This window comes from Ursus americanus, chromosome 7 (assembly GCF_024610735.1).
Source record: "Ursus americanus isolate L20-20 chromosome 7, mUrsAme1.1.p, whole genome shotgun sequence".
Taxonomy (NCBI): Eukaryota; Metazoa; Chordata; class Mammalia; order Carnivora; family Ursidae; genus Ursus; species Ursus americanus.
In genome coordinates, this window is record NC_142133.1 from 67,457,141 (window position 1) to 67,471,495 (window position 14,355).

General features: G+C 43.9%; 1 protein-coding gene and 1 long non-coding RNA gene across 7 annotated transcripts in view; both read right to left on the reverse strand.

The window, feature by feature from the left end:
• NCOA1 (nuclear receptor coactivator 1) overlaps positions 1 to 5,409 on the reverse strand; it is a 239,325-nt gene extending 233,916 nt beyond the window's left edge. For 2 of the 6 annotated variants that reach the window (XM_087863810.1, XM_087863811.1), the window contains exon 1: positions 5,188 to 5,391. The gene's annotated coding sequence lies outside the window, so the exon portion shown is untranslated. Of the gene's footprint in view, positions 1 to 5,187 lie in introns of all 6 variants that reach the window. The other 4 variants (XM_087863807.1, XM_087863813.1, XM_087863808.1 and 1 more) reach the window with 3 other exon arrangements.
• A 6,173-nt stretch (positions 5,410 to 11,582) lies between these two features.
• LOC123799800 (uncharacterized) lies at positions 11,583 to 13,330 on the reverse strand. Its single transcript, XR_006781708.2, has 3 exons — positions 13,228 to 13,330; positions 13,071 to 13,140; positions 11,583 to 12,551 (listed from the first exon to the last, which is right to left on the reverse strand). It is a non-coding gene; the product is annotated as an uncharacterized LOC123799800 (long non-coding RNA).
• Between the last annotated feature and the right edge of the window lie 1,025 nt (positions 13,331 to 14,355).

The following is a 14,355-nucleotide window of genomic DNA, read 5'->3' on the forward strand; positions in this document are numbered from 1 at the left end:
TGAGTACAGTGTGTCTTGGAGACAGCACTCAACAAATATTTGCTGACTCTGAATAAGGGCCGTACAAGAAAAGCAGACATTTCTCTCCAGGCACTTTTGTAGTTTTTGAGAGAGCAGCCTTAAGTAATTCCTGATTAATACTTTATTGCAATATTTGACAAATTTTTGGCCAAAAAATAAAAATACTCCTTTCCTCCTCGCTTACACATTACTTAAAAGCTTAACTAAAATTCTTAAAATTTAAAATCTTCGTAATAACTTTCAAATACTAAAACAAAACAAAACCTCTCATAAGGAAGCCTAGAAGCCAAATACCTGGATTCTTGCCTAAGTAACGCCACTAAATACATGACCCATGAAAATTACTATATTTGCCAGGCCTTAGTCTTCTCGTCTGTAATATTAAGGAGATTGTGCTAAATTACCATTAAGGCCCCTTTACTCTAAATGGTGTGGTTCTAATTGGGTGATGGGCATTAAGGAGAGCACTTGATGTAATAAGCACTGGGTGTAATATGCAACTGATGAATCACTAAATTCTATCCCTGAAACTAATAATACAGTATGTGTTAACTCAATTGAACTTAAATAAAAAAAAGTTTTTAGTGAATTTTTTTTTTAAATGATGTAGCTCATGCCATCTCAAGGACTGTTCCAACCTAATTAGGAAAAACAATTCAATGTACAATTTTTAAAAAAGGATTTCTTTCCAAAAGAAAGAAAAAGAAAAAAGAAATAAGAAATTTATTACATTGAAAAAACTGAGCAATTGATGCTAAGGGAGTGACTAAAAAATCCCGCTTTCTAGAGTACATCCCAACTTTGACCCTGTTTTGGAAGGTCAAGAGATAAAGGAAAAGGAAACAATTTAAATAAAGAAAATGAAACACATAAAATCAGAGCAAGATATCTACAGGTGATTATAACACTTTCTTCACTTGTGTAGCACTTTACAGTTTACAAAGCATTTCTGCACATGCCATCTGCAGCAAATATTCTGGAATGAGAAATACAAGAACTGTTTAAATTATTTACATTTGATAAATTTGTCCACAGAAAGTCTCTGCTACAAACAATAACACGAAAAACCATTTTGGAAAGGAATTTTTTAAGTATTTCTGTGTAGGATGAATTAGGCAAATGCATGCAGGCAAACAGCTATAAACCTACAAATCACAGAATTTAGCACAAGGAAAAAATGCGGAATCAGTCCAATATGCTGATTTAATGATAAAGAAAGTCAAGCCCCCAGAGTCATGTGACTCTCTTCACTCTATGTGCAAAATGACAGGGGAACCAGATTGAAGAACCAAAAATAAAGGGGGAAATCCAAATTGCAGAGAAAAGAACAGAATTTGGTGATGAATTAGACAGTGATGCGTTTAAGCTATGTTAGCGTAAGAAAACATTATTAAAGTCTTACTTTGTGCCAATCATTATGCTAGACCTATTTTGTTATTTAATAATTTAAAGATCATAACAATATGAGAGTAAGTACACTATTCCGATCTTACACATGAAAACCTGGGGTTTAGTGTGGTTACATAACTAGCCCAAGGTTCCATCTACTAAGTATCTGGAAGAGCCAGGACATCATCCCTTTCTGAAGTCAAACCTCCATTTCCAAAAGAAACCTACAAGTTGCCTCAAAAGTATAAGCTAGAAGAGCAAAGTTAAAGTATCACTCTGTAAACAGTGGACACTGCAGTGTTATTACAATTCTGGTCCTGTTTATAGGTGTATTTTGCCTCTATGCCTGCACCCACTGCTATCAGTCTCATCTGTCTGTTCCCAATGGTCGGGTCCAGGATGCCTCAGTAAAGCTAAACTTCCCGGCTCTCCACACTAAAACATCCATGGGGAGAGATTAGATCAAAATATATGTAAGATGAGGGTGACTGGAGGGTGATTAATTTCAAGTCCTAAAAACTCAAGTGACTATAGCTTCTGTTTTGGCACAAGCTATTTATCTTCAAAATATGATAACTATACTAAGCTTTTCTAAAAGCCTGTCACTTCAAGGAGCCTCAAAAATACTGTGGTGCAGATGGGGGTATGGGGGAGGAAGCATGGATACAACAACCCACTCTACTTGCACCTCCGAATTGGATTTATATGTTGATGTCAGTGTTTTGTAATAATTTCTCTTCTTCAACCACATATCCTGCAGAAATATAAAATAACCATTTTTCTATATTCCAAATATCTATAATCCAAATACTGTATGCCCATAAAACATTGCCCAGAGCTACAGAAATATTCCTGCACCTCTTTAAACTAAGCAACCAAGTATAGTACCCAGTTGCCACTACGCCACTTTATGACCTCTAACCCCATATGTTGAGAGAAAAGTACAAAGTCTAGGTAAAATATAAAGAAGGGAGAAGAAGGAAAGGCTTGGAATGACTAGACCTCATCTCGAATGGTAAGAAAAGAGATCAGAGGCCACAGGGCCCATTCCCAGTGACCAATGACCAAAGGCTAAACTAGTGATTAACCAAGGAAAGAAGCAACAAAGAAGTCCTTTCCTATAGTCTAGTCTGTCCCAGAGGATAGGAAAGTTGTACACCGTGAGAAGAAATTTGTGCGGCTCTGAAGCCCAGACCCGATTCGACTCCTGGATGGCCTGAATTTTCACCCACTCCCACACTACCGTCTGTACCTGATATTTGCAGGTAATGTAAAAAGGAGCCCACCACGTGGTTTTGGACCTCTGCCAGGAAAGCGGTTGATGGCCCTCTGAGAATTCTTGTGATTATCCTATGTAGAAGGCAAAAACCACTACCAAGATAATAATGAGCATCCTGGGGCTCTCCTCCCGTGCCCCAAGCCTTACGGGTAGTGTGTGCTTATATTGACCTCCCGTATTTGCCCTAAAAGGAAAGCTATGTTAGGCCATAGGGTTTAAGGCCAACTAACTCCAAAGGATATGCCACATAACAATCAAACAATGTGGAGCCCTTGGAGGATGAGGCAAAAAAAAAAAAAAAAAAAAAGAGAAACTAAAGTAAGGAACAGAGGTAGTATCTCTCTAAGAGAAGGTATATAAAATTGATGACAACAAAGAAGGGAAGGCTAAAAGTCTTTGAAAAACAATTAGAAATCACATTGTGATCTATAATCAACAGAGAAAAGATTTTCAGGGAATGTCCAATATCCTCTCTCCCACACTCCACCTTTCAGCACCTCTATACCACCCTCATCACTTACTCAGTATCTAGTCCTGGTGAAGACCAGTCATTGGATTAGCAGGATCAAGAGTACATGCAGAGAACATTCCATCCTGAGAACATCTTTAAATTATTTAGGCTTGTTTACCACCCTTCTCTATAGAGTAAAAGCATGAAATGCTGCCAGCGCTTTCACAATATATACCAGTCAGCACCATAGCAACCCAAACCTCTGCCCACCAAAAGATTAACACATACACACAAAACAGGAAATTCAACAAAAATTAAATTTGACCCTAGACTCCCTCAACAGTTAAATGTCTTAAGTAGTAGCAGTATCTTTATATCACACCCACTTCATGCTACCCTTACAGCTTCCTGGCATAAGCAAATTCTTGGGATTATACAAACTGCTGCTTCTGTTTCCAGCCCAGATTTCTAGAAATGAAACCCTAGAATTGAGGGAGAAAGAAAAACAAATGTTGGCAGAAAGAGGGAGGAAAATGCATTGTCTATATAATCCCAGTTTAAGTGGAACAATCACCATTAGTTCCATCAAGCACTTTTTTTCAATAAAACCACTTACCCAAAAATGCAGATCTAAAATACTCCCTTGGCTTAAACCACACAAAAAGCAATTTAATAGACACAATCCTACAGATTTTCTCAGAAAGAAATGAGGAAGAGGTTAACTACAAATTATGTCAAATTCAAGTTTTGCACCTTATAACTCAGACTTCCTTATGAGTTAAATAAATGTAATAAATAAGCAGTGCAACATGTCTACAAAAATCAAACCAAACACCTGTTCTTATAAGCAACACCCTCCATTTTCTCTCCAAACCATGCATTTCCCTATTCAGGCCCCCTTTTTGATCCACTGTTCCCAAAGCATGAAGTCTGAATAAGAAATGGAGGGAAAACATTTCAGATGCTAGTTCACAAAACCAAATTAGACCCTTCCACAAAGTACAGGAGATAAAATAGAAACTCATCCAAATTGTATCTCATTTATGACCAATAGTTCAAGGAATGACCATTTATTAAGCTGAATCAAACCCCACTGCTACCTTTCACCCAAAACTGTTTCTAGTTCAAGAACCAAAAGACCCAAGCAAATACTTTCTTTTCACATTATTCTCAACATGAAGAAATCTGACCCCCCTTCCTACTACATCATAGCTTCTGTGAAACAAGCTGAGAGGCCCCTTTGGCCAACTTTTTTTTTTTTTTTTTGAGCCTAACCTCCAACCAATTCCAGAAGAAGAGACAAACCTCAAACAAATTTAACCCCTGATATCCACCCCTTCAGCAGTACAGCAAGCTCCACCACGGCGATGTTTTACACAGACACTTGAAGATTTCTTAATCACTGAAGTGTAAGCCTCAGCCCTCACAAATCATCGCCACAGAGATTACTCTTGGCATCAACAGAGGGTGCTGGGACTGCAATTCACTCAAGAACCCTTCATTCACCATCACCATACTCGACGTTAAAAATTCGCCCTCTCAAAAGAAAAAAAAAAATGTCACCTTCTCCACAAGGACACCTGCCTCTTCAACGTCTCACAGTGAACGAGGAGAGCCAAGCAGGAAAGGCTAAAACATCCTCCAGCTTAAAGTTTTCCTCCCCAACAAACTCTGCAGCCACAGCACCGTGGACTGTCCTTGTCACATACACAGGCTTTACTGTCAACCTTCCCGTCTCCCTCTGACATCGTCCGTGTCTAGACCATGGGGGTGACTGCTTTAAAGAGAAGCAAAACGAACAAAACAAAACAAAACAAAACCCACAGCTGGTAGTAAGAACTGGGGACCCTGGTGTCCGGTTTCTCCGTTTCTCTTCCGAGAGACCAGAGGGCGTCTCGAGTTCTGCCGCTGACCATTAACCAGTCCCACCTACCGATCGTCCAGTTAACACGTCGGCTCCCCCTCCTTGGTCCTTTCAGCAGACTCCTAGGAAGGGGACCAAACCCTAGCCCTACAGCAAAATCTCATTTATCCATCCCCTTTCTACCTCCGAAATCCCTCGCCGGGAGAAGGAGAAAGCAAGTGCGCCGGGGTAAACAGAAGCGCCGTCGAAGGCTGCGCTTACGGAAAGGCACGCCATGGTCATCCCCATTTCGCAGTCCGGGCAAGCGAGACTCGGAGAGGTTGCCCGGCTTGCCAAGGTCACCGCGCGCGCCGGGGCCGAGGGGCGCCCGCGCCGACTTCCGGCTCCCCCTCTCGGCGGCTGCGGCGGCGGGGAGCGCCAGCGGGCTGGGGGCGCCGCTCCCCACGCCCGGCCGGCGGCCGCGAGCCTCGCGCACCCTCCGCGGATGCTCGCCCAGTCGGCGCTAACTAGGGCAACTGGGAAAAGGGGCCGCGAAGTCGCTGCTGCAGCAATTTCCTCCGCGGGCGCAGCCCCCAGCTGGCGCCCGTGACAGCTGCGACCTCCGCCCCCTCCAGCCGCGCGAGGCCGAGGGAGAACTCGGGGAAAGTGGGAGGGGGACGGAACGGAGAGAAAGGAGAGCGGGGGGCGGAGGGGCGCCAGCTGCTCCCCGCCCCCTAGGGCCTCGGCGGCCGCGCGGCTCGTGACAGCTGCACCCACCGGGAGGCTCGGCGCCCGCCGCCCGCCACTCACCTGCCGCTGCCGCCGCCTCTGGGCCGCGCTGACGGGCGCCGCGCTCGCCGGGACCGAGGCGGCGCCGCCGCGGCCTCTGCCGCTCCACGGGCCGGGAGCCCGCCGCCGCCGACGCCGCCGCCGCGGCGGCTCTCCGGCCCCCTCCTCCGGAGCAGGGGTCCCCCCGCAGGGGGATGCAGAAAGAACCAGGCGCAGGCTCCGCTCGAGGGAGCAGCAGGGGACCGGGCGGCCGAGGCGTTCGAGGCCGCGGTCCAGCCGTCTGAGGGGAGGGCTCGGCGGATCGCGTCAGACTCCCGCTCGCCTGGCCTGAAGAACAGGCATTTCAGCCGCTCTCCGCGGCCGCCATGTTCTCCTCCTCCTCGGCCGCCGCCGCCGCCGCCGCCGCCGCCGCCACCACCGCCCCCCGCTCGCGGCCCCGCCCCCTCCGCGCCCCGCCCCACCCCGCTCCGCCCCGCCCCGCTCGCTCGCTCGCTCCCCGCCGCCCCGCCCGCCGCGCTGCCCCTGCGCGCTCGGGTCCGACCGGGCCGCGGCGACCCTGCGCCCACAAGCTCCGACGGCGCGCCCGAGCAGCGAGCTCCTTGCCCGCCCGGCCGCGGAGAGTCTCCCCGCGCCCTCTGCCGGCCGCCCGTCCCAGGGAGGGCTGCCGCGGTCCCGCCCCGGCCCGTGTCCTAACGAAGTGTGGGAAAGGAGGCCCCAACTCTTCCCCTCCCCTCGGGGCGTTCCTCCGACTGCTGCCGGGAAGCCGCTTGGAGCCCTAGGGTGCTTTCAGCTAGGCCGCCCGGCCTGCAGCCTCCCGCCGCGCTTATCTTTCGGAGAAGGCTGTGGTGCCGCGGCGAGAGGCCCTGCACACCCGGGAGGAGTCGGTTCTGGGCCTGGCCCTGCACTCATCTGTTGTATTACTTTGAAAGAGACACATCCCGCGGGCCTCTTTTTTTTTTTTTTTTTTTAATTCTGTAAAATTGGGAGATGGTTGCCTAGATGATTTCAGAAGCTGTTAGACAAGGGAAAAGAAAGATCATCTGCCCCCTTCGTTTTACAGATGAAAAGATCTGACTGACACGTCTGGCTCTGCAATTCTATGAATTACCCAAAATGTCTGTCATCGACAGAGCTTTCCCCTCAAGGGGGCCCACACCTTCCTTCTTTTCTACCCGCTTTTTTTATTCTATAATGGAAGTACTACTTCCAAAAGTGGAGTGTTCCTTGTCAGTGGAGGAATCAAACAGCTGCTGAACAGGCTTTCTGAGCCGTGATGGCCTTATCTGGAAAGCATCCCTCATTCCAAAGGCTGGCAATATAATACCTCTCTCTTTCCCGGGATGTCCTAAGGATGAACGAGTCACCGGCTGCGGAAGTGCTTTGTAAAGCATACATCTTGCCTTTCCTGCACTCTTTTTCCCAGTTAGTTAGCTGCTTTCACCTGCTTCAATCCTGTCCCGCCGCTGCTGTCTCGCAACGTTATCTGCTGTTTCTCATCCAGTGTTTTCTATCCTAGAGCAACCTCTGTAAATCCTTAACCCCTCTCACCCCTCTTGACTGAAACCCGACTGCCTTGAAAACACCGTCCTCCCTGGCATTCTCTGAGGCAGTGGGCAACTTCTTCCAGAGGCAGGTACTCCATCCTGCCTTTATCCACTGCCGTGCCCATGATCATCCATCTTCTCCCTGTCCTGCTCATAAAGCAGCCTTTCACCCACACTCCACGTTCACTCATATATTCATTCATTTATGTTCATTCAACTGATTCTTGTCACTTCATTAGATCTTGCCCTCACCTGGTTTATCAGGACCTCTAGCCACCAGCAGAGTCCCATCCCCAACAATAGCTGAAACTACCCAGCCTATGCATCTCCACATTCATCCTGTTGTCCCCTTTTGTAGGACCCAGCTCCCAGTCCAGTCCAGTCCAGGCCAGACTGTGTGAAGGTGCCCACCAATGACCCACGTGGATAGGTGATGCTGTCTTCCTGTTGGGGCTGCACTCTAGTTCCTGCAGATTGCCAAAGCCAGTGGACACTTCAGTCCTCCCGCGATTGGTCTTTCTACAGTGCTGCATGGATACTGCAAACTCCTCCTTTTTGAAACTCTCCTCTTCTCTCTCTTCTTCATCATTCTCCTTTCCCTCTACTTGTTTTCTGACCTTCCCTGTACTAGCACATTTCTTGGCTGCTCCTTTTTTACAAAGGCATAAAACGTTTGTAATCTCAAGATTTTATTTTTCCCTCCTTTCCTCTCACTTAGATTGACTTCATCTGTTTCCACCACTTCAACTGTTAATAACTCCCGCCTCTCCTTCTTCTAGCCACCCCCCTCCACCCCGCCACACACACACACACACACACACACACACACACACACACACACACACACTCTGCAGCTCAGTGGCTTAATTAACTTTAAAACATCCTCAGGACACGCAGTGCTGAGATGCCTGGGTGGCTCAGTCAGTTAAGCATCTGCCTTCAGCTCAGCTCATGGTCCCAAGATCCTGGGATCAAGCCCAGTGTCAGGCTCCCTGCTCAGAGGGGAATCTGCTTCTCCCTCTCTCTCTCTCTGCCTCTCCCCCCACTTGTGTGCGCTCACACTCTCTCAAATAAATAAATAAAATCTAAAAAAAAAAAAAAAAGAACATGCAATGCTGAGATTTTGTTGAATGATGAATGAAACTTAAGGCATTATTTATATTGCTATAACCATCCATATATGCTAAGGAAAGAACTCTTTTTCCTAGGGTTATACTCTTTCTTAAAACCCTTTGACTTTTTTCTTCTTCCTCTTCAAATCATCATCACTTGCCAAAACAGTTAAATCCACTTTTTCTTTTATTGTGCTTAAATACATGTTACATAGAATTTACATCTTAGCTTACCATCACGTTGGTGTGCAGCCATTACCACCATCCATCCCCAGAACTCTTTTCATCTTGTAAAATAGAAACTCTATACCTATTAAACAATAACTCTCCATTCTCTCGTCTCCCAGCCTCTGACAAACACTATTCTACTTTCTGTCTCTATGATTTTGCTTACTGTAAGGACCTCATATAAGGGAATCAAAGAATTTCTGTCTTTTTGTGTCTGACTTATTTCACTCGTATAATGTCCTTAAGATTTATCCCTGTTGTAGCATTTTGCAGAATTTCTTCTCTTTTTAAGGCTAAATAATATTCCGCATTTTGCTTATCCATTCATCCGTGGACAGACACATTTTAGCTATTGTGAATAATGCTACAGTGAACATGGGTATACAATATCTCTGACACCCTGCTTTCAATTCTTTTGTGTATTTACTCAGAAGTAGAATTGCTGGGTCATATGGCAATTCTATTTTAATTTTTTTAGAAACCTCCATACTGATTTCCACAGTGGCTATACCATTTTACATTCCCACCAACAGTGCACAAGTGTTCCAATTTCTCCACATCTTTGCTTACACTTGCTTTTTATGTACTTTTTTCCTTGTTGGTGTTGTTTCTATTAACCATCGTAATGGATGTGAGGTGGTATTTCATTGCAGTTTTGCTTTGCATTTCCCTAGTGATTAGTGACGTGGAACATCTTCTCATGACCGTACAACCCACTTTTACTTCTCTCAATTGGTCATCTCTTTTTCGGTTATTTTCAACACCTCTCTGGTTCCATCTACTTTTCCAAAATGGGCCCAATTCCTTAATTCCAACTAACCCCTGAGGAACCGTTAATACACGGGCAAAAGGTTTATAGTTAGATTTACTTCCTGAACCCCAAGGCAGCCTCTTGGAAATCCATTTGCTTTAGCTACTTAAGTGAAAGTCCCTTTACTTCCAAGGAGCAATGCCCATCAACAAGTGGGACTGACTCCAATTAAATGAAAGTGCTTTGAAGAGATTTTTTAAATGAAAAGGTAAGACATTTAACTTTTGTAGCCCAGATAGATCTGATTTTAGACCAGGTCCTTTTGACCTAGGTCCAGGATTTATAACATACTCACGGATCTGTAACGTACCTGTTGAATTTGCTCCAAAGCAAAATAGATTCCTGGTTCTATAAAACATCTGGCTAGTGTACATGAAATCGCTCCAGTTTTTGAAACAAGAACAGATTTAACTTTGACACTCTTTTTTTCAAATAGTTTTTTTGTTTTGTAATAATGAAACAAATTCATAAAATACTCAAACAATAGAGAGAAGTATGAAGACGTTAAAAAAAAAAAACCTTCTGTTGAGCCAGAGAAAAACATAGTGAACACCTTTCCATGTTTTGACTACATGTTTGCACATATAAGTACAGTAAGGCATTCAATTTTACATGATAGAATCATACCATAAATGCTCATCAATAATCTGGTATCTTTTATTGTAAAATATATTTTCATCATTAAAATGGCCGAATAGTCATGCATCGTATGTCTCTCCAGCCATTTAATTAACCAGTCCCTTACTAAAAAATGTTTACATCGTTTCTGGTTTTTTTGTTTGTGTATTTATTTTTTAAATAATGCTATAATTCTAATGCATGCCTTGTGCCCAGTTTGAAAATTATTTTCTTAGGCTAAATTCCTAGATTAATTGCTAGCTCAAATTGCTGGCTTAATTTTTTTCTCCTACACTTTTGCCAAACTGGCCTCCAGGAAAATTGTTCCAATCTACAATCCTACCCATACTGCCCAAGCCTGCCACTGCCCCACAAAATAAATTTTGTCTGTGTTCCTTTGAATAGTCTTTCATTTCCACATTTGCTTGAAGTAGAGACATCAAGACTATGTTTTGAGTTAGGCAGACCTGGGTTTGAAACAGCTCTGCCACTTCCTAACTGTGTGACCTCGAACAAACCACTTTCAATACCACCAGACCTCAGTGTCCTCATCTGTAAAATAGGACGCTAGCCAACAATTATGGCAAAGATTAAATGAAATAATGTGTGCACAGCACTCAGTAGCGTGTTCAGCATTTAGGATTGCCCATGAGAAAATAGAAACAAGTATACACTCAGAAGGTAAAAATCTTCCCCGCCGTTCATCAGGCTGAAGGCACAACACAGTTAAAGCCAGCTGCACGGTGAACAGGTTGCAGTGTCCCCTGAGGACACACTGCAGCTGTAAAGTGTCGTAAGAGCTGCGAGTGACTACTGCTTTCCTACTCACTGAGAAACTTTGCTCTCTACAACCACCGATACCAGAAACTCCGGAGTTTGTTATTACATCAATAAGAATGCAGCCTCCATCTCTTGCCAGGAGAGTCGAAATCCTTTTTGACAGAGACGTCATCTTGATTTACAGCCTAGACATAGAGTTTTAGGTAAGGGGGGGGTTTCTAGACAAACACCTCTACACTCTTATTGTTTCCAAAGCAACAGGACTCTGGGTCTACATTGCAGTCCAAACTGGATGTTGACCCCTTCATTTATTTAAACTTGCTTTATTTAAACTGCATCTAAACTCTGCTCACGGTTGGTATCTTCTAGCATGTGGTATTAACATTGAAGTAGGTGTTGTGTAAACATAGGGTTGCATCTGGAACATCTTATAAATTTCTTCTTAACAATTTGAAAATATCATTTATTAAGGTAGCTATGATTAGGCAAATTGAATGGTCATATCGCCACATGATGGTGATTTTTAAACTTTTAATTCCAGTACAGTTAACATACAGTGTTATGTTAGTTTCAGGTATACAACATAGCGATTCAACACTTCTATACATGACTCCATGCTCATCACGATAAATGGATCTTAATCCCCTTCACCTATTTCACCCATCTCCCCTCCCCTCTGATAACCATTCATTTCTTCTTTATATTTAAGAGCCTGGTTTTTTTGTTTGTCTCTTTTCTTTGTTTGTTTGTTTTATTTCTTAAATTTCCCAGATGAGTAAAATCATATGATATTTGTCTTTCTCGATGTATTTCACTTAACATTATACCCTTTAGATCCATCCATGTTGTTGCAAATGGCAAGATTTCAATTTCACCCTTTTTTTTTTTAAGATTCATTTATTGATTTGAGAGAGAGTGAGCACAAGTGGAGGGAGGAACAGATAGAGAGGTGGAGGGAGACTCTCAGGCAGACTCCCTGCTGAACACAGAGCCTGACACGGGGCGTGATCTCACCCCCCCCCGAGATCACGATCTGATCCAAATTCGAGAGTCAAACGCTTAACCAACTGAACCACCCAGGCACCCCAAGATTTCACTCTTTTTTATGGCTGAGTAATAGTCCATTGTATATATACTCCATACAAATGATAGTAATTTTTAGTTTCTTTCAGTCCAAGCTGTTAATTTGGGTGGTAAAAATTTTTGCCCAGGAAGTAGGTATGTTTCAAGTCAAATAAATACCTTATCATGTCCTAGTGTTCTGTTATCAAATAACAGGATTTCTGGTCTCTTTGCCAGGTCTCATGGATTCATTGCTATAACTTCATTTCTATACATCTTGCCGCAGCTCTTGTCTGAAAGACGTTTAGGTTCTGCATTGGTTAGTTCCCTTTTCAGAGGTACTTACCTGGCAACGAAGTCTTGTTCGCACCTGGTGGTGAATTCTCCAGTGATACATGCGGCTCCGATGTGTCCTGGACCCCATGGCAATGGAAGCGTAATTGTGTTTAAAAGACAATCTTGAGGCGCCTGGGGGTTCAGTTGGTTAGGCGGCTGCCTTCGGCTCAGGTCAGGATCCCAGGGCTCTGCGATCAAGCCCCACATTGGGCTCCTTGCTCAGTGGGGAGCCTGCTTCTCCCTCAGCCTGCCACTCCCCCTGCTTGTGCACACGCTCGCTTGCTCACTCTATGAATAAATAAATAAATAAAATCTTTAAAAAATATATATATATAAAAAAAATAAAAGACAATCTTGTTTTCTGGAATGACCACTTCACACTGTTAGTCTCCACACCCGTCCTGTTTCTCCTAAGGTGGACATTATCCATGCATGCTGATCTCAACTAAGAAAATGAGAGTAGCATAAAATTCCTTTGGTTTTTACATCTGAATTCCGGGGATTATAGTCTCTATTATGGACATTTTGGTTATTTAAAATTCTTTACTACTAAAAACACACTGCAACAAATGCTTTCTTTGCACCCTTCTGAGATGACAATATCATCTATTTTCCCAAGCATTAATGATATAAAACACAGGCGTGCCTCCCTAACATGTGTAGGCTTCAATCAGACTCGCAGTAGCAGCTGCTTCTCACTTTTGAAGTCTGAGTGCCAAAGCCAATTGTACATGTAGGAGGACTGGATTGGCGGTCGCCTGTGCTGTGTGCTTCCAGATGCCAGACATACCCCACCCCCAAGCTTACCATAGCGCCTGCAGTTTCAATGACAGAGATTCATTCCTCTGGGTTTGTAATTCGCTGTCTCAGGATGATCCTTTAAACAAATCATTTCTCCTTGATTACGGTTATTGTAGAAAATTGAGAACATAGAGAGAAGTTGATAAATGAAAATAGACATTACCTGGAGCTCAAGACTCAGACGCCACGACTGTTAAAATTTGGTATTTCCTTCCTTTCTCTTCACCTACGAAATTGAAAAGATGACCTTATTTAAAACTCTTTTGTTATGCATTTAAGCAGCTTTACAATAAAGGAAATTGATGAATATAAATTGCAAGCTTTCTCTAAATTTACCTCTGCTTCCTTCCTTCATTCAATGAACATTATTAAATATCTACTATGTGCTAGGCACTGAGCTAGACACAGATTTGTGATACAGAACACTTTATCAGTGTATAAAAATTCACATATTTTCACAAATTAGTAATCAGACATATAATCAGTGCACTAAGTATTTTATGTTCTAGTTTTCCTTTTTTTTTAGATTTTTTAAGATTTTATTTATTTCTTTGACAGAGACAGAGAGAGAGAGTGAACACAAGCAGGGGGAGAGGGAGAAGGAGGCTCTCCACTGAGCTGGGAACCCGATGCGGGGCTCAATCCCAGGACCCTGGGATCATGACCTGAGCCGAAGGCAGACACTTAACCAACTGAGCCACCCAGGTGCCCCTCTACTTTTCTTTTTCAATATTATTTCTTATAGGTTTGTATACGTGCCTCAAACTTCTTGGTTTTTAAGGGTTGTATAGTATTCGATTGTATTGATTTTACCATTCTCTAATATTGCAGATTTGGGCTCTTTTCTCCTCTCTTGTTTTTGGATTCTTTCCTTAGACTTTATTTCTCAAAGGAGGTTATCAAATGAAAGGGCATGATTGTTACTTATTTCCTTTTGGAACTCAAATACTAACAGGATGGGGGAAAAATTACATATGCCTTTGACGTTGCATGAATTCAGTCATGCCGATGGTTCCCACTTCAGGGAAGTAGAGGCATTGAAAAAGGTAAGTGTCCCACAGGGAACGCATAAGCCACCAAAGATGAACTTTCCCATCTGCATGGCTCTGCCAGCCTCCCCGTGAGCGACAGGAATGGTACCTAGGAGTGACGCCCTTTCCACCATTGTTCCATTGTGGATTCCACCCCCATGCAAGCTCACTGAGGCCAGAGGCTTCTGCATCTGTCATAAAACCCACGGCCCGTGTTTTTCATTAGGTTTGGCTTTCAGAAGAACCCGCACTTCTGCACT